Below are 19,427 nucleotides of genomic sequence, written 5' to 3'. Positions count from 1 at the left end.
CATCCACATCTGTATCTGGCCATTGGTCCCAGATGGCTCCAGAGGAGAGAGTGAGGCTGGTGACTTTGCACAGCCCTCCCTCACTGTAATCCAATTCACTTGTAAGTCATGGCGTCACCTTCCTGATGTCCTAGTCCTCTTTCAGAATGAAGGACAAACAACAGCCTTTGATTCAAAGAGACCTTCTTTAAGGAAGCCATTAGCAGTGGGGTGGTTGTTCACAAGGTCCATTGTGATGTCAGAGTGCAGCTCACTGTGACATCATGGAGGAATCTCTTACCCTGGGCTGCAGGAAAGGAGAAGCAGCTTAACTAAAGCCCCTTCCTGCTTCCTCTTCCAGTGGCCACTGATCAAACAAGCTTCACTCACTTCAGTCGAATGACATTAGTCAAATGAAATGACACTTTCAGGTCAGAACAGTTGAGACAAAAGTGTGGGAAAGAAGGAGGGCTAAAATATTTAGGGTCTAGATGGGGTCCCGAAGTGGGTGTTGTCACAAAGGGCCAAAATAAGTCATACACATGATTTAGCAGTGAAGACGGCAATTCCCTGAAACCATGTGCGGCTTCTTCTGTCTCACTTCCATTCAACAGATGTTCATTTATTGAGCACATGTAACAGGAGCAATGTTGGGAACTGGAAGGAGGAAATGCAATATATCTGAAGAGAAGTAAGCACAAAGTCTGCTTAAAGTAGCTTGAAGACAGAAAAATCAGAAAAGCAATCCAGTAAGCATTTATCACTGGATGCAAAAATAGAGATGAAAAATTGCCCTTCAAGGAGCTTATGTTCTACTGAAGGAGACTGTAAGTAAATAGGTAGGTAAATACAAATACATATATATATTAGTATATGTGTATATACATATATATGTATATATACACATACAGAAAACGAAAAGTAACTGTAGTATGGGGGGCAGAGAGAATACAATTTTTTAAAATCTTGTCTTTGTGCTCCCAGGAGGCCTAATGGTTAGAGTTTTCTTGGTCTTATTAAAAATCAGTTAAAAATAAAGGCAGCTAGGCGGCACAGTGGGAAAGGAGCTAGGCTTGAAAACCAGACAGAGCCGAATTAAAATCCTGCCTCAGATACCTATGTCTGCCTTGGTTTGTCATCTCTAAAACGAGAATAATAATGGTATCTACCTCGCAGTTGTGCTAAGATTACAAGAGATTATAAATGTGAAGCCCTTTACAAACCCTAAAGGACTACGCAATGTTAATTATTATGCTTGTTATACTCAATAAATGCTTACTTTGCCTTTGTGTCCTCAGTGCCTAGCAGAGTGCTTGGCATATGGTAGGTGTTTAGTAAATGCTCATCGATTGACTTCTTGATTGTTAGTACTTAATGAATGCTTGCTGCTTTGAATGGAATGGCAAAGGGCTTTCAGGTGGGAGCTGGTTCTAGGGCTGAGTCTTAAAAGAAATGAGGGATGGGAGCTGACTGGCTACATGCAGGGCAAGGCCCCTTCTAGTTCTCTATCTCCAGTCTCATGCTAAGTCAAAGCTGGACCCTCCTCCTTACTTTAAGTGAGAGTGAGCTTTGCCTGTGTTGTATTGTGTAAAAGCTGAAGACATGTTATCTTCTAATAATTTCTTGGACTCCAGGATACGGACTTGTGAAGGTAGAAGGCTTCTGTATCCTTGGAAAACACTGGCTTGTCCATTGACGGATCAGTAATTCCTAGAGGAAGAAACACTTGGTGTGAGAGCATTGATAAGCATGATGTGCTAATCACACCTACTTTTCTGGGGGAAAAAAGCCCGTCCTTATTAATCATCCTCTGTTGCCCTCCCAGCCTGTTCTTTATGTTGATTCCCCCCAGCCCTCCTCCCCATCCCGACCGTTGTGTCTGGGATGTATATAGCATTCATGCCATACGGAGCACTGAGCTGGCCACCATTAACATACAAACTTTAATAACACACATTAGCCATCCAGGGGCAGTTTGGACTCAAATTTCATCCACTTTCCAATATGAATAATTCAACACCTCTGTCCGATTGTTCTTGCAACGCCTGTGAGACTAAATACTGCCCTCCCCCCCCAGCCCAGCCCCCACTCTCCCTACCCCCATCCCAGCAGTAGTCGGGTTCAGTTTTTTTGCAGATTAGTGGAATTACCATGGATGTTTCTGAGTAAATTTTGCTTGCAATACTAAACTCGCTTCCCCCCCCCCAACACTGTGCCTCTGACCCAGTGGCTACACCTCTGATCCTGCACACCCCAGAGGCTGTCACAAGTCTCCCTCCTTCCCAGGAGTTGAACACACAATAGAGAATGGGCCCTGACTGTGAGGTTCAGCTGCCATTATTAACCCTACCAGCTGCTCCTGCAGGGGGCCTTCTGGGTCTGAATGTCCTTTCTCTGCGGAGGCCCTCATTGCCACTAATCTAACTATTGTCGGTTAGGAATGCTGACAGGAGAAAAGAAATTTTTCTTGTGTCCATGCAAGTGTGTGTATCCATGTGTAAGTGAAGGAAGAGTGAAGGCTAATTTCTATAGTTGGCATGAATGGAAGGATTGGGAAAAAAACCTAGTTAAAATGTGTTTACTTGCTTAAAAGGCTTAGTCAATTTAAATCATTTCACTACTGTGCTCTATTTTTTTAAGGAGAAAAAAACAGGAAAAAAAAACTAGTTACTCTTATAATTTTCTTTAGTTCCCCGGAGATGTTTGGGCATGTTTTAGACTTTCTAAATTCAATGTGGGGAGAAAAAATTAAATTGCATTTCTTTTTTTCAATGCTAGCATAAAGTTACATGAACACAGAATTACTCACTTTTAATGGACCTTAAAAAAATCAGAAAAAAAAAACTGGTTGTACAGGTCACACATACTTCCTTCAGATTATCTACGTACCACACTCGGGGACACTTTTGGCTCTGTCGTGGTAAGGAAAGCAAGAAAGGTAGGAACTTTTCTCAATGCCTTTTAGGGTGAGAAAGGAAAGGAAAAGGACACACCCCACTGTTTCTATAGTTATTTTTGTTCTCTGGGAACCTTGTGGTTCAGTAAAGGAGGGAGGTTTTTCTACTATACAAGAGGTGACTTTAAGGATGGTGCCTGGTCCCTTCATACAGATTTGATCAGCAGACCACTTGGGAGCACATTGATTTCCTGGAGGAAGTCAAACAGGTACAAGTATGATCCAAGTTTTAATTACATGGCAAAAACTCACAACATATTTTGTTCACTTGAAAACTCTATTGTAATTTTGTTCTCTGAAAATTTCATTTTCCTATTGCTACCGGGCTGGATACATAGAAGCAGTCCTAAATGCTATTCTCCTTTTTTACCATTTGAGAAAGTTCGGAAAAATACAACAGTTGGTCTATTTCAAATCAAATTAAGAATAATTCAGGTAGAAATGTATTTTCTGCGCAATTAGACTCCATCGTCGTAGGGCAAATGTCTGATATCATAAAGTGCTATTCTGCATCTGTTCCTGTGTCTAGACTATGGCAATTACTGGGCCTTACAAAAGCAGCAGCACAGGAGAACACGGCTTACAGGTTTTCCCGATTAAAATGCCACATTCTCCATCTTTGCCCCTTTATTACCTAAATCATTTGATTGGGAGAAAATAAATTTAATTTAATGAAGTTGTACTTTTCCAATTTTTGCCCACAAACACATAAGTGGTCAGTGCCGAGTCTGTTTTCCAAAACATTAGAAGCAAATGCTCCAGTACTCACTGCATTAAAACGGACTGTGGCCAAAATAATAATGCTTTACACACTTAAAAAAACAGAACACCACCAAATAACAAAAAAAAAACCCTCAACAAAAAAAAAATCCCACAGAATAGGGCTGTTTGTAAAATATTCACCTTCCTTTCCCTCTCCTAGTTTTCACAAAAAAAAAAGATAGCCCCAAAATGGTGCCAAAGAGACCAGATAGCTAGAGCAGAAGACCCCAGGGATCCCAACTGTAGAGCCTGAAGAGGTTTACAAAGAGCTTTCCTGAACACAGCCTAATGAGATGAGGAATACAAGGGCTGTGACTCCTATTTGACAGAGGAAGAAACTGTGGCTCAGAAAAATCAAATCACTTGATTTGCCTAAAGTCAGACATTTAACAAATGTCAGAGCCATGCCAAAAGCCCGGTGCTCTTTCTCTGATGATGTACCCTCTTTTTCTAATAAGTCATCCAGTACAACTAGGCCCTTCGCCCAAAAATCTGGCAATGGCTTTCTTATCTAGCTTGAGAAATCAGTTTTCTGTGCCAATTTTTGAACACTCGTCAGTAGGCTGCAGTCAGCAGCTGGAAGGGCTGGACATGCAGCCATTGGATGAGTCCGTCAATAGGTCCCTGGCTTTTTATGTGTGTATGTGTGTGCGTGCATGTGACTGTATATGTATATATAGATACACACTATGGATATTTTGTGTATATATATATATATATATATATATATATATATATATATATATATATGTATGTATACACACACACGCACAGACACACATCTTTTGGATAGGGACTACATGCAGACAATGAATTTGGCCCACAAATGAGCAGGAAGAACTTAAGTTACATAAATATGATTACTAATGGCTCCTGTCATAATTACAGAAGAATGAAAATGACCAATATGTCAAAGGTCAAGGGAAAGGTGGGCATAAATAAGGCCAACCTACTACCCAGAATGACTTGTACTTCAGAGGTGGCATCTAGGCATGTATGACCAGAAATGGGGGTTAGATGAAACTAGAGATATTGGATGGATATGGGAGATATTGGATGGTGGGAAGTCATCCCAAGATCTGGAAGGTTGACACAAGGATCCCAGACATACCTGTGGCTAGTCAGCAATTAGAAATTCACTGGAAGAGAAAGCAAAGTGGCAAACCCAGGGATCCCAGCTGTAGAGCCTGAAAAGAGATATTGAATGAATAGCCTCAGAATCTGCAAGATATTGCAAGAACTTGAAGAAGGCTTCTTCTAGTGGAGTGGGTGAATTGTCTATGGAGAACTTTTGTAAAAACACAGACAATAAAGAATGAATGAATGAATGAGTGAATGGAAAAGCATTCAGTAAGCAGTTACTACATGCCAAGCACGTCCAAATACAAAAGCAAGACAGTTCTTTACCTCCAAGAGCTTACATTCCAAAGGGAGTACCAATTAATATAGGGTAGTGGCAACCAGGGAGGAGTATTTGGATTTGGAAAATTAGAGAGATGGTGAGTAGAGCTATAGGTAAGCAGATGGCATAAGCTTTCCAGGAGCAATAGCAGTATTGCTTTGATTATGGTTGCAGAACTAGAAAGAGCAGGGTGGGAAGAAGAACGTGTGTGTGGTAGCAAGGTGATTGGAGTAAAGATGATCAAGGATCCTGCCTAGATGTAGTAGGCCAGATGAGGCACCCACCAATCAGGACAATGAGGCCCCAAAACAAAAGTTCCAGGGAAGAAAGTTCTCCAGGGCATGGTCTCTTTTTTGGAGAAGGGGGAGCAGAAATGTTAGTAGCAGTAGTATATTGGCTAGAATACCAGACTTGGCATTAGAAAGATATGTTTGAATCCTGCTTTAGACACTTAGTAGCTATGTGACCCTGGGCAAGTCACTTAAGTTCTGTGTCTTTTTCCTCAACTGGAAAATGAGAGGATTGGACATTTAAGCTCTCTTTGAGCTCTAAGTCTATGATGCCCTGAATGAGATGGGATGGAGGCTTAGTTTACACACTGGTGGGGAGAGTGTCCACCTACAAAAACATAAATCTAGAAAGGTAGTTTTATATTCCCTAGTAAGAACATTCACTGGACATTCTCTGAATGATCAAAAGAGACATCAGCTGGTTCCCTACTTGGCTTTCCCTTCCAGTGAATCTCCAATTGCTGGCAATCTAAGGGTATGTCTAGACCCCTTTCCATCTTGGGATGACTTCCCACCGCCATGAGACACTAGTGTCGAACCGTAATGGAGATAGCCAGCCATGACTGCAGTAGCCTCTCTCCTTGCAGCTCCCTCTCTCCAGGCCCTGTTCTCACCCTTTCTGTTCTTTCTTCTCTCTGACCTGGATATGTGAGCATAATGCGGACATGCAGGAGGGACTGAAAGAAAAATGATGAGGAGTGATCCCAGCAGATGACAACTATAAAATGGAAATGTACAAGAAGAGCACCAGATAACATTGAATATGCAAACTGGGTCATTGTCTATGCTAATGAGTGTGTAAATGAGCATGCAAATGGTCATATACTCCGGTTTTCCATGGCTGGGTCCAAGAGCATGTTCTAGAGAGCTGGGCTTGGAGTCAGGAAGACCAATAGATTTGTACAAGCTTGTGACCAAGTCCTGTTACCTCTCTGTGCCTCAAGATACTTGTACGTAAAAGATAATAATCCTGCTGCGCCTACTTGGCAGTGTTGCTATAGGGCCCAAGTGGGATAATGTATATAAAGTGCTTTAGAAATTCCAAAGTATTATAGAAATACTGGTTCTTATTATTATTTCATGTTCTGTACTGGTGATCTTAGGAGGATCTTATGGAAAGCCCACAGTGTGGCCCTGAGAAATCTTATGACTTGCATATTGAACTTAAAGGACACGGGTTTTGATTTAAACGTTTCACATAACTTAATGAATGAAAAGAGTAATAACCTCACTGATCCCATAAGGCATGCATATGCTGTAAGTTATCCCTTCTGCTATGTAATGGCAAACTTGAGGAGGCCCACACAAGACCCAGCTGGCCTCCTACAAGCCTTAGAACTACAGAGGCTTAATGGGCCCTTGTTATAGACTGTCCTTGACTTACCAGCATTCCACTTAGGGAGAGCCCATACGTGTCAGTGACTTTTTTTAATCCTTCCTGGGCCAACAGAACCAGCCATTGGCTCTGCCTTCCCTTGGAACTTCTGTCAGCTCCTTTCCTGGGGTACTAACTCTCCCCTATAGACATCAGGGCTGACCAGTGGAGGAGCCCCTCTGTTAGAATATAAGCTCATTTCAAATAGAGATTCTTTCTTTCATTATACTGGTATCCACAGTGCCTAACTTGGTGCCTGGCGTGTAAGAGGCACTCAACAATCACTTGTGACTGATTGATCATGAAATAACAGCTTTAGAACTGGAACGCTAACCACTCTTGCCTCACCTCCAACCTGAGACGTCTGGGGGTTTTAGGATTTACAGAGATTCAAGCTTAGGAGAACACAGGGGCTCATCTAACAGTGGTTTCAAGAAGGCACAGCTCCAAAGCTCCTTTTGAGATGATTTTCTTTCTCTAAGTGTTAGTTAGTCCCCTTCATGGATGCTATAGATGCTTCTACTTACTTTCTCTTTACCACATAACAACTCCTAAGTCTGCCTTGGCACAAGGCTCTATGCCATGCTTGGAATGCTCTCTTTCCTCATCCCCACCCCTCAGAACCCCCAGACCCCTTTGAGGCTCTGCCCAAATGTGGCCTCCTGGAAGAGGCCTTTCCCAATTCTCTCCTATAACACTTACTATTTATTTTGTTTATAGCCTTTGCTTGCCTATACACACGTTGCAAATCTCCCTGTCTACCTCTTGGTAGAATGTAAGCCCCTTGAAGGCAAGAAATGTCTCACTTTTAGGATCTGTATTCCCATCCCTTAGCATCATGCCTGGTATATAATAGGTGCTTAAAAAATCTTGGTTAATTTATGGATTGACTGCAGCTATACTAAATGTTAAATAGGGGTATGGGGGTTCACTCTGGAAACATAAGTAGTATAATAGAAAGAACACTGCATTTAGAGTCAGAGGAAGCCTGGGTTCAAATGTTATTTCTGTCCTTTCCTTTCTGATTGACCCCTTTAGACCTCATTTTCCAAAACGGTTAGATGAAATGACTGTTAGGGCCCCTTCTGGCTCTAAATTCTATGACCTCTAATGTTTCCTTGTGTTCTGACTTCCAAAGAACCATCATTTTAAAGTTGAGGCTTCCTGTATCCATTCTATAGGTAATCATGTACCTGCCAATGTCAATTCTGGCTAATTCAATAAAGGAGCATTCCATACGGGATGTTCTCTCAAAAGCATAGAAGATTCCATCACCTTCTCCGAATGAAGTGCCAACTTTTAGCACATCTTCAAATCTGTGAATTTGTTACTTGAATGTAGTTACTTGAATGCAGCTACATCCTGCATGGGGAAATCTCACTGAGGAGGCAGTGAATGCTAATGTCAACACAAGAGAGATGGCGTCTTCCAGAAGCTTCCTCTCTTTCTTTCTCCTCTCTTTCTGCCTCTGTCTCTCTGTGTACACATACACACACACACACACACACTCCTCCCAAGTATGGCTGCTCTGAAGAGGGTCTTTGATCTGTTTATTTTATAATTAGCAAAAATGTCTGAGAGGGTTTGTAGCCATAGGGTATAGAGAGACAGCCATGTAGTTTTGAGGTAAATATGGGTAAGACTCTTAACCTCTAGGTTTCCTGAAGCAGCTCTTTAAGACTGAAAATTACAAATGAGTTGCTGTTCTGTATTAGAAGAGGAAGTTTCCATGTTGGTAGTATTTTATGCAAATGAAATTATGAATCTGGTTTCAAAACAAATCAAGGAGATTCCTTCTAGAAAGTTTGCATTTGAGGCTCAGCATTTCTAGCTGTGTGACTGCCTGGTTTTCAAGTTGAAACTTTAAAAATGTGGTAAGTTTGATTCACTGAGAAAGATGAGCTCATACTCCCACTCCATAAACTGAGGATTTATAAAATGCTGCTAAGTGAGGAAGGGAGTGAAGCCGTGTTGGTCTAACAAGCAGATCATTGCATTGAAGGGAGCCTGGAAGCTCTTGTCTACAATCTTGTCAGCCTGATGTCCACATCATTGCCTCCTTCCTCCGCTTGCTGCCTTCCCTGTCCCTGTGATCTGCCTCTACCCCCAGACCACCACTACCCAGAGCCAGCCCTTATCACTACTCTCCTGGCCCACTATAATAGCTTTGCATCATGTCTTCCTGCCTCTTCTCTCTTCCTACTTGAGTTCCGACTCAGACCTTCAAGGCCAACATGAATGCCACCACCTCCTGGAAGCCAGCCTTGATCTGCCAGATAGTAATCACTCTTACTCTCCTAGTCCCACCCAGCCCCCTTTTTATGCCTCTCTAGTATACTTAGCTGGTACTATTATGGATAATAGTTGTCTGGGCATGTGTCTTATTCTCCTACTAGAGTATAAGCTCCATGAAGACAGGGGCCCTATGTAATGTAACCTCGATGTCCCTCAGCAGCATAGTCTTCTGCACAACATGATGAAAGAACTTAATAAATGTTTATTGAATTCCGTTTCTGAAATGGCCAAGTTCAGTCACATAATTGAAATAAAAGGGAAGGAAGTAGGTATTTATTAAACACCTACTTTGTGCTAGTCACTGTGTTAAGTGCTTGGCAAATATGATTTCATTTGATCCTCACAGCAATCCTGTTGGTGTGCTATTATTATCTTCACTTTACAGTTGAGAACACTGAGGGAGGCAACATGTATGTAATTTGCCCAAGATCCCACAGTTAGTGAGTGTCTAAGGCTGGATTTAAACTTAGATCTTCCTAACTCCAGACCTGGCTATCTATCCACTATGCCACTTAGCTACTCTAATTAACCTTATGGTACTGTGCCTCAGTTTCCCCATCAGTAAAGTAAAGTAAAGTAATTGGATGAGGGTTTTCTATCAGGTGTTGCCAGCTCTAAAATTCTATGATTAAAGATCAAACTTGTACTCACAAGACTCCAAAATGTTATAATTCTCTAAGAAATTCATCTGGCTAATGATCTGCCTAATACAATGAGGACAGCCACACTTGAAAAATATTTGTAAGAGCCAGGATGTGAACTAGGTCAAATTGACCAGCTCTGTGCTGGATAGATTAAGTATAAGGAATGTTTCTTTGCTTCCCAAAATTGCACTGAGGATTCCCTCTTCCAACTCTGTCAATATCTTTGTACTGGGGCAGGGGCTCAACATCGGTATTCTGGAAAGCACAAGAACCAAAGGTCAGCAATAGACTTCAATTGCTGTGCAAAAGTCAATCAGATTGGATCCAATCCAACAAGAATTTTTTAAGCACCTACTATAGCAAGGCATTATGCCCGCATTAAAAAGATCAAAACTAAAAAAGCAATCCCAGACCTCAAGGAGTTTATATTTTATTGGTGGAAACATTTAAGCAAATAGATACATTGTAACTTGTGGAGGTATGCTCACTAATGACTAGGGGAAATTAAGAGAGGCCTCTTGCTACAGTAGCTGGGTGATGAATAAAGGCATGCCAAGAAAAACAACCTACAAGATTAAACACCCATCACTTTAAATGTTACTGTGCATACTACCTTAGACACCAGGCTTGCTACTGTGCCTAAATTCTTAGATCAAAAACTTGATTCCTTCTCGGTAGGAGCCCCACAAAAGTGGAATTAAAATTCGAAGTCACTGGGTGGCCACAAGCATGACAGGATCTGTCTCAAGTCAGGTCCCGCACCTAGGGACCCCTCTCAAGGATTACAAAGGCTGTCCAAGACCATTTAGCAATACACACGCATGTGCTTTTGTTGTTCTCTGTTGCTGTCATTGACTCATTTCAGTTTGTTATTTCTGACTCTTTGTGACCCCATTTGGGCTTTCCTTGGTACAGATACTGGAGTGATCTTCCATTTCCTTCTCCAGACCATTTTTACAGATGAAGAACTGAGGCAAATAGGATGAAGTGAATTGCCCAGGGTTACCCACAGCTAGTGTCTGAGGTGGGATTTGAACCCATGAAGATGAGTCTTCCTGATTCCAAACCCAGTGCTCTGTCCACTGTGCCACCTAGCTGCCCCTCAGGCATACACTACTTTGAGAAAACTGGACCTATGAAAATATGAATCTAGGAATCAGATATTTGTTTTACTGAAATAATGACCTTGCCTTGTAGATTTGATAGAGGACTTTATTGAAAATTTTTTAATATACACGTGGAGTATTCCTTGGAGTCTGGAAGATCTAGGTTTAGTTTGAGAAGTTCTCTCTACCCCTGTAGCCCACTCCTTCTGATTGGATGGCTCCTCCCAGAACCTTCATTTAAGGAAGACTCCCAGGCTGGGCATATTTTCATTTCTCACTCTGATGCACTCTGGACTTCTCACTTGTGTCCCTATGCCACCCCACCATGTCCGCTTTTTACACATACTAGCTATGTGATTATGGGCAAGTCACTTAAATGTTCAATCTCATTTCTTGACACTTTCTAGAATATTCAGATTATTTAAAATGACGTAAATCTCCTGGTTATACAGAGCCACCATCTTTGAGCCTAAGGGATTGCTGCTATTTTCGTGTCTCATTTTTCTCACATTATAGTGTTCCAACAAGATGTTTTTGGGGGCATTGTAGCTTCTTAATTATACTCTCTTTTCTTCATATTTTGGGGGAAAATATTTTGGTATATGTAGTATATTTAGCATCTTCATGAATGAATAATCAATTGTAAAACAACAACAATAACACCTGAAGAGGCAATATGGTGTAATGAATAGATGGTTGGCCTTGGAATTAGAAATGTCCAGGAAGGCTTAATTATTGCCTCAAAAGCAAAATCTCTGTATGATCCTGAGCAAATCACATAACTTCTCAAGGACCCAAGCAACTCTCTAAAACCATTAGTTGCAGAATAGATGGCAATCAGTAGCAGTAGAGGCATTTTTCTTCCAGGGAGCTCTGTCATATCATCATAGGTCAGGGACTAAAAGAAGAGAATTCAAAAGGACTATCTGTTCTCCTGACTTATTTGACACAGAGAGAGACTGAGGCTTAGAAAAAAGAGGTAACTTGTTCAGGTTTACAAAGCAAGTAAGTAGTAGAGTTAGTATTTGAAACCACGTCCCTGACTTCAAAAGCAGGAGGATTTCTCTAACCCTTCTCTGCCTCACTTCAACTTCTTAACAATGAAAACGAAAAGAAGGAAGAAACCTGCTCATTAGAGAGTGTCAGAAGCCTATTAGATTACCTTCCACAGATTTAGGGATCTCTGAGGAAGGAACCACAAGCTAATTCCTCAACTGAAGGTTTTTCCTAATTATCCCTCACCTCTCTACCCAGAACTTCCTCCTTTCATCACATGCTGATTAGCATTCTGGGAGTCATTTTGCCTTTGACAGAGTTTTACCCAATTTCTCTGCAAAATCAGTGTCAGAGAATCACCTCCAGTAATTTTTATCTCACGTTGATGGAGGAGGGGTTATGCATGAGGTTAAAGACATCCACCCCACGATGTCCACATAAACCTCCCTCTAGTCTTTGGCAGGGAAGCTGACATTTTATTATTCACACATCAAACCAGGCCTTGGGGATGCTGGAGGGAACTCAGTCCTGACTATATGTTGCACTCTTTCTACTCTTGAATCTCATACAGTCACATCCATGATCATACAGGTACTCTCACCTCATCAGTGAATAAAAGACCTACCTTCTGATTTCCAGAAAAATATTGATCTAATGGCTCTTTTCTCCAAAACCAGCCATCTCTTTAAGTAAACACAATCAAGGAAGGAATAGGAAACCACAGTGAGGGAAGGACTGCTGATTTTTGCCCCCTTTTGTGTAGTGGCCTCTGAACACCACAGACCATCACTCCTGCCAGGAAGAGCCAGCAATGTGCAGACAGAGGCCCAAGGTAGCCAATATGCTTTCATCCCATCAGGATGAGAATCTGGAAGTCACTCTTAGAGACATTCAGCCCAAACTGTCACCCCAAATGCTGGCACATCATTGACCAACATCTATCTCCAAGGCACTCCTTGAAAATGGCATCTGCATGCCACCCAGGCTCCTGAAACCCCTGGCACACATATATTTCTTACCTCTTGCTTGCTATTTCCCCACTTCAAGGCTTGAACCAAATTTCAAAGGCTACTTCCCACAGGAGGCCCTCCCCAATCTCCTAGCTGCTGGTGCCCCTGCCTTCTAAACTGTCTTGTATTTCTTCTGTACTCTTCTGTGCATACTTGTGTCTATACATGGTGTCCCCTCCCAAAGAATATAAGCTCTTTTTGTCTTTGTCTTCCAAGCACAGCTCAGTACCTGGTATGGAGTAGGTGCTGAATAAATGAGTATGCAGTGAATGGATAGATGGATGGAGGGATGGATGGATGGATGGATGAATGAAAAGAAAGAAGGCATTGATTATCTTAGTGACATAGATTTCAACTCTATCTTCCCAAGGAAAGAATCTATCAAATAACACCACCACCAAAACCAAGATAAATGTATTTTGATAGCCCACATAATCTACAATTCCATGTCAGTGTGTGAGAATTCTCCTCTGATATGTAAGTGCCTGTGCTTTAGTTTCCAGTTCCCCATAGGATGCTGAGAAACAAAGAGGAGCAGGGAGAGCTCATACTTCGATTCAATTCAATTCAACAAATATTTGTGTGCTTCTACTCTTTTCAATTCTATCTGTGGTGGTACCAGGGGCCATCAGGGACTACCTAGCCTCTGGACCCCTCTCAGGGAGCTAGTCATGAGCTCTGGTCCCTTGATGAGGAATAGTCACCCTGCCCAGTCAATCAGGGACATCTATGACCATTGGCTTATCTGATGCGCCTCTGAAATTGGCCTTTCTGGAGACTGGTTTCCATTTCCTCATGGGATTCCCACTCTTAGCTCATCAGAGAATCCAGATCAATTGAACAAGCATGTATGAAGAGTCCACTATGCTTAGTTCCATGGGTCCAGTGCTAAAGACACAAAGACAAAAACTGGAAGCCGCTGATGCCCTCAAGGAGCTTGCATTCTGTGGGCGGTGGTAGGGTGGGGAGTATGACATGAGCACAAGAAAATGCAAAATAAATACAGAGCAACACAACATGATTCCAAAAAGGAGCCAGTCCCCCTAATTGGAGGGGATCAGGAAAGATCTTATCAAGAAGGGAGCATGTGTGCTTTGAAGGAAACTGAATATTAGGAGAACACTTGTGCTCAATTCCTTTGATATAGACCAGAAAACCACTTTGGCATTTGCTAATATGTAGGGGGAAAAATGGAAAAAATATGAAAGCCTCCTATTTAGATTATATTTTGAATAAGAATAATAAAATGCAGAGAGCCCTTAGGGTTGTCTAAGATGGTGATGATGATGATGAGGAGGAGATTTTATTTGATTAATCATTTTCTTATGTTATTTTCATTACCATTTTTGTTATAAGAACTTTTTTGTCATTTTAGGATCCACCTATCTATCAGGACTAAAAAAACTTTCTGAACAAATTTGTATAGGCTCTTTCCAGATGCATGTGTATCTATGTATCTATGTAATGTGTGTATGTGTGTATATATATATATATACACACACATATACACACACATATATAACGTACATTTCTTCTTTCTCTTCTTTCCTTTTCTCCCTCTCTCTTCCTCCTTCTTCTTCTATCTTCCTCCTCCTCTTCCTCCTTCTATCTTCTTCTTCTTCTTCTTCTTCTTCTTCTTCTTCTTCTTCTTCTTCTTCTTCTTCTTCTTCTTCTTCTTCTTCTTTTCTATTTTATTTCTAAGTAAAGGTTTTATAATCCTCAGCTGCACAAAGGAATGTGGTAGGCCAGAATCATTTAGGAGACATTTGAATAGTAATATCTCAGAGAAGGGGAGAGGAAGAAAAGTAAAAGGAGAGGTAAAGGAAGAGGGAGACACAGAATGAGAGGTGCAGAGAGAGAAAAAAGAGATTAAGAGAGAGGAGAAAAAGGCAGAAGAAGAAAGGAGGAGAGTGAGGAAAGGAGAGGAGGAGGAGAAGGAGAAGGAGAGAGAGAGAGAGAGAGAGAGAGAGAGAGAGAGAGAGAGAGAGAGAGAGAGGAGAGAAGAGAGAGAGAGAGAGAAAGAGAGAGAGAGAGAGAGAGAGAGAGAGAGAGAGAGAGAGAGAGAGAGAGAGAGAGAGAGAGAGAGAGAGAGGAAAAGTGCCACGATTAAAATGCACACACACTGCTGGCTGGCACTGTTGTGACAGGCCGCGGTATCAGCGTCAGTCAATTATCTTCACACACATGCCTCTCGTGCTAATGAGCACTCACAGAAATCGCCAGACTTTTCTGGCAAGGAGAAAAGATCAGTTTCATTGCTTGCAGAACTAATTCCGGGCACAAAAGTGAAGGCTCCGCCATCGCTGCCTCTTTCACCGCTCCCTTTGTCCTGGCTTTTGATGTGCACTGAAGAGCCCGGCCTGTGTTGGGGGCTCTTCATCTCCAGTTCATTGCCTGCCATTAACATACATATCCATATGAAAAGTGGGTAAGTCACTAACAGCTGTCCAGAATGGAGTTTGCAGGGGGGGGGGAGGATGGGGCAGGGGGGCACCGGTTTCTTCTGAAAATGCTGACAATACTATTTAGCCCCTTTTTTGGCAATGATATACCTAACTTTTTAAAGCTGCCTTTCACTCAAGGAGCAACTAGGCAGAATATAACATTGAACCACATCACTGTGGTTTCCATTTTGAAACAGTCATTGCTTGTATTGAAGAGGGAGAGAGGAGAAAAGGGGATTCTAGTTGCCAGAAGGAAAAGGAAATCCATCATTCATTATCCCTCCCCATATAGGATACACACACACACACACACACACACACACACACTAACACACACACACACTTAATATATACGTCTATTTTTCAGGGTGCTAAATAATGCCTGTCTCCCATTAAGCCAAAGTGAAGAACTCCCTCCCAGAATCTTCCCAGCAGATGTTCTTGAAGTTATTCTAAGCCCAGCGATTGCACGCTCTAAGTTCTGAGACTGGCCCTGGCTTAGCTGCTGACAATGGCCAACGTACTAAAAGTTATCCAAAGGAAGAGCTCGACAGGCCCAGAACACTGGAAGGTACAACATCTTACAAAGACGACCAAACAGATTTTTGGAAATTAGTTTTGCGAACTTAAGCTAGACTTTTATTTTTAAGGGAAGTGATGAGGTTTTTTTTATTCATTCGTTCATTTCACAAGCATTTATGCTTTTGAACATACAATGATACATTTTCTAGAAAGGTGACCTCTTTGCTACTCAATCCCAAAGTAGATGATTTTGGCGAGTTCCAAAGGCCATCATCCACAGGGAATCCAGGGGGGAAAAAAGATGATTCTGCAAGTGGATATATGACTATTTGTCTTCTGTTCAAGAGTAAGTTTTCCTTCCAGAAGAGGCTCTGAAAGCCAGAAGGCGGAGAGGTGGAGAGATTTAAAATTAATGAATAAGAAGTCCCTTCCCCATCATTTGGTCTGTGGCTTAGTTTTGTCAACCTCAGAAAGAAGCCTCGGGGTTGATAAATGCCTTTCCCCCGCCCCCCCCCCCTGGAGTTCATGATCCTGAGGCCATCTTTTAGAATGCTGCTGCACCCTAGGTTTGCCGGGCCTTCCAGGGAAAATGAGGATGGGTGAAGCTGTGTCAATTACCAAGGGCTTGACAGAGTTTACAAGAGTTTTTGTGTGTGGTATTGTTTTGTGCTCTCTCTCACTCTCTTTTTTTTTTAATCGGAAGCAAAGTGCTGGGGCAGCCTGGCCTCGCCTCGTTCTGTAAAGATTGTATTCCCCTCCTGATCCTCCCAGCAGGCAGAAACAGCTTGTGCTGGCTGCAGTAGGGAGGTGGGGGGTTGGGAGGAGGTAGGGGGGCTGGGGGGGAGACTTTAATCCCACTTGTTGCTTCCTCTTTGCTCGCTCTCTTTTTTTGCAGCTTCTCCGAAGCCTCTGCTACCAGATTAGTCAATAAAAATCTTTAACTCTGCCTATTTTGATCTGAAAATTAAATCGTATTTCTCATGCATCCTGTTTGTTGTCTTTGAAGAGCTCCGGCATTCAGCGCGAGGGGGCCAGAATGACTTCTTAAACACATTTCTCTCTTTGGCGCAATTAAACAAAGTGGAGCTGTGATTAGTCCACCGCAGGGGGGAAAGAAAAAGACACCCTTGAATCAAAATGGGGGGGACCTGACGGGGCATTCTTGTCTCACAATGCTGGAGTTTATTGCTGAAACCTGCTTATCGCCTTGCACCGCACGCCATGGGAACTGCAGTCAGGTGGAAAGTGAGTCTGTTCTCTGGCTGCCCCGGCCCCCAGCCCCCCAGGCCCCAGTCCCCCAGGCCCCAGGCCGAGTTTGCAGCCTCGGTAAAACGCCAGAGCTCGCCCTCTCAGCCCAGTAACTGAGACTTGTCAGACAATCTTCAGGCCAGTTTGTGCGCGAGCTGCTTTCTGGCCTCAGAAGTAGAGTTAATGATGAGTTGTCCCTGGGTGGGTGGGTTCGTTCCCCCCTCCACTCCCCCTTTAAAAAAAATGCAATCCCCAAGCGCTTGTTTAAGTGAAGGGCCCCCTCCCTCCAGTCCTTGGGAAAGCACTCGAGAGGGGTTTGCCGGGCTCTGTGTGCATGACACAAAATGAAAACAATTTTACGCTGCGAAGGGAAGGATGGGGCAATTACGGCTGGAACCGCCACCTGCAGGACGCGGCGGCGGCGGCGGCTGCAGTAGCAGTGAGGGCGGAGATGAGCCCGGGGCTCCAGAAAGAGCCCCGGCAGTAGCCCCGTTCCGGCCCGACCCGGTCCGGCCCTGCTTCCTGAACCGGAGGGGAGCTTCAAGGGCTAGTGAATGGCCCAGTGCAGGGGAACAGGCCCAGGGCTTCAATCGGTACTTCTGCACGAGACCCTCTGCGGGTCAGCTTCTGGAGCACCCCACCCCCTTCCCTGCCCAATGTGACTCCACAGGCCCAGGCCAGCTAGGTCAGATCGAGAAGAGGGCCGCTGGGGAGCGAAGGTGCAGCGTGGGCCTCAGAAAAGCAAAGAGCCAGGGCCCCAAGGCCGCATTGAGTGGGGCTCAGGGGAGCAGGGACAGGGGCCCTCAAGGCTGTAAGGTGCTGGAGAGTAGAGCGGAGAGCAAGCGTGCAAGGCGCAGATCGAGGCACGGGGAGAGAGAGGGCTCAGGGAGCAGGGGCACGGAATGGGGTTCAGGGGAGCAAAGAGCCGGGGCCCCCAGGTAGTAGGGTGCTGGAGAGCAGAGCGGGGATCAGGGGAGCGAGGGCTCAGGCCTCCAGGAGTAGGGGAGGGGGATAGGATTCATGGGAACAAGACTACAGGGTCTCAAGGCCGCAGGGAGCAAGAATGAAGAGTGGAGTTCAGGGAAACGAGGGCACAAAGTCCCTAGGCTGCAGACGAGCCAGGGCGCACAGTGGGGTGCAGGGGCGCAAGAGTCCAGGGAGCAGGGACGTGGAGTGGACAGAAGAGGAGCCAGGGGGCTGAGCCCCAAGGCCGCGGGGAGCAAGGGCAGGCGCAGACCAGGCTCAGGGGAGCAAGGACACTGGGCCGCAGAACGTGGTGCAGGGCCTCATGGCCACAGAGAACAGAGCGGGGCGCAGGGCTGAAAGACCGGGGGCAGAAGCGCGGCCACCGCGGCTGTGACGGACAGGGAGCTGGGGGCACCCTGGGAAAGCCGTTGTCTGCCGATTTTACACATGATGTCCGCCTTTCACAGTCCCCGCATCCATCTTGTCTGCTTTAATTTGATAAACTCAGGGGGGAAGAGGGATTAAATTAGAATTCTGTAATGGAGAAAACTTGGGTTTACTCCTTAATCCAGTTAAGATATTAGGAGAGCAAGCGCAGGACCTAGGAAGCCTGGACAGAGGAAATCAATCCCCCTATCTCTCTCCCCTACCCACCCCTCATCCCTCGGTTGAAATCTTAACATAGAGCCACCGGCCCGCAGCCCCCCTCCCCCCCCATAGGAAGCTTACGGGAGGGCCTATAATAGGATCGTTCTTTTCTTTTTAACTCACACCTTACAAACATTTCCCACTATAGAGAGTAAAGAGTAAACCCACTTAATGTATGTTATAAAAATCACAAATCTTTTTTCATGTCTTACACAGTCCCCTTTCTCCACCTTACCATCTCGTATTTAAAAAAAAAATCTCCCTTTATTTTCATAAGTAAAATTTTATATTTTATAATACCCTGTCATATTTTATTTTTTAATCTCCCTCTTTTCAATGGATAAAATCCTGTGGTCCTTTACAAAATCCCCTTCTCTTATGATCTATTGAGACAACAACCCTCTCGTTTTACAAGGATAAAATCTATGCCCTCTTATAAAAATCACTCTGCTCTCGTGATGTCTTGTAAAAAAAGAATTCCCTTTCTTTATATTAATACAATCATACAGCCTGTTTTTAAAACCTCTCTGTGCCCTTACAAAATCATGATTGCTGATGCACCTAACTCCACCTTCACAATAATAAAATAAAATGAGCTTTTATAAAAAAAAAACCCGACAAACAAAACCTTTCTTTACATTGATAAAATAATAGAAAGCCTTAGAAAAGCGAGTCTCCTTCCAATCGAGCTGGGGACAGAGACCGAGTCATGGATACTTGGAATCTCTGACATCCACATGCCCACTATAGATATGCAAATGTTAGGAGCAGGCATGTGAATACA

General features: G+C 43.5%; 1 long non-coding RNA gene across 1 annotated transcript; it reads left to right on the top strand.

Annotated features, from left to right (window-relative positions):
• Positions 1–242: 242 nt before the first annotated feature.
• On the top strand, positions 243–16,492 carry LOC110213085 (uncharacterized). The gene is made up of 3 exons (XR_002325863.2): positions 243–818; positions 15,081–15,243; positions 15,627–16,492. It is a non-coding gene; the product is annotated as an uncharacterized LOC110213085 (long non-coding RNA).
• Positions 16,493–19,427: the final 2,935 nt, after the last annotated feature.

This window comes from Phascolarctos cinereus, unplaced genomic scaffold (assembly GCF_003287225.1).
Source record: "Phascolarctos cinereus isolate Bilbo 61053 unplaced genomic scaffold, phaCin_HiC Scaffold_1;HRSCAF=81, whole genome shotgun sequence".
In the NCBI taxonomy this organism is placed as follows: Eukaryota; Metazoa; Chordata; class Mammalia; order Diprotodontia; family Phascolarctidae; genus Phascolarctos; species Phascolarctos cinereus.
This window is presented reverse-complemented; position numbering and strand designations above follow the sequence as displayed.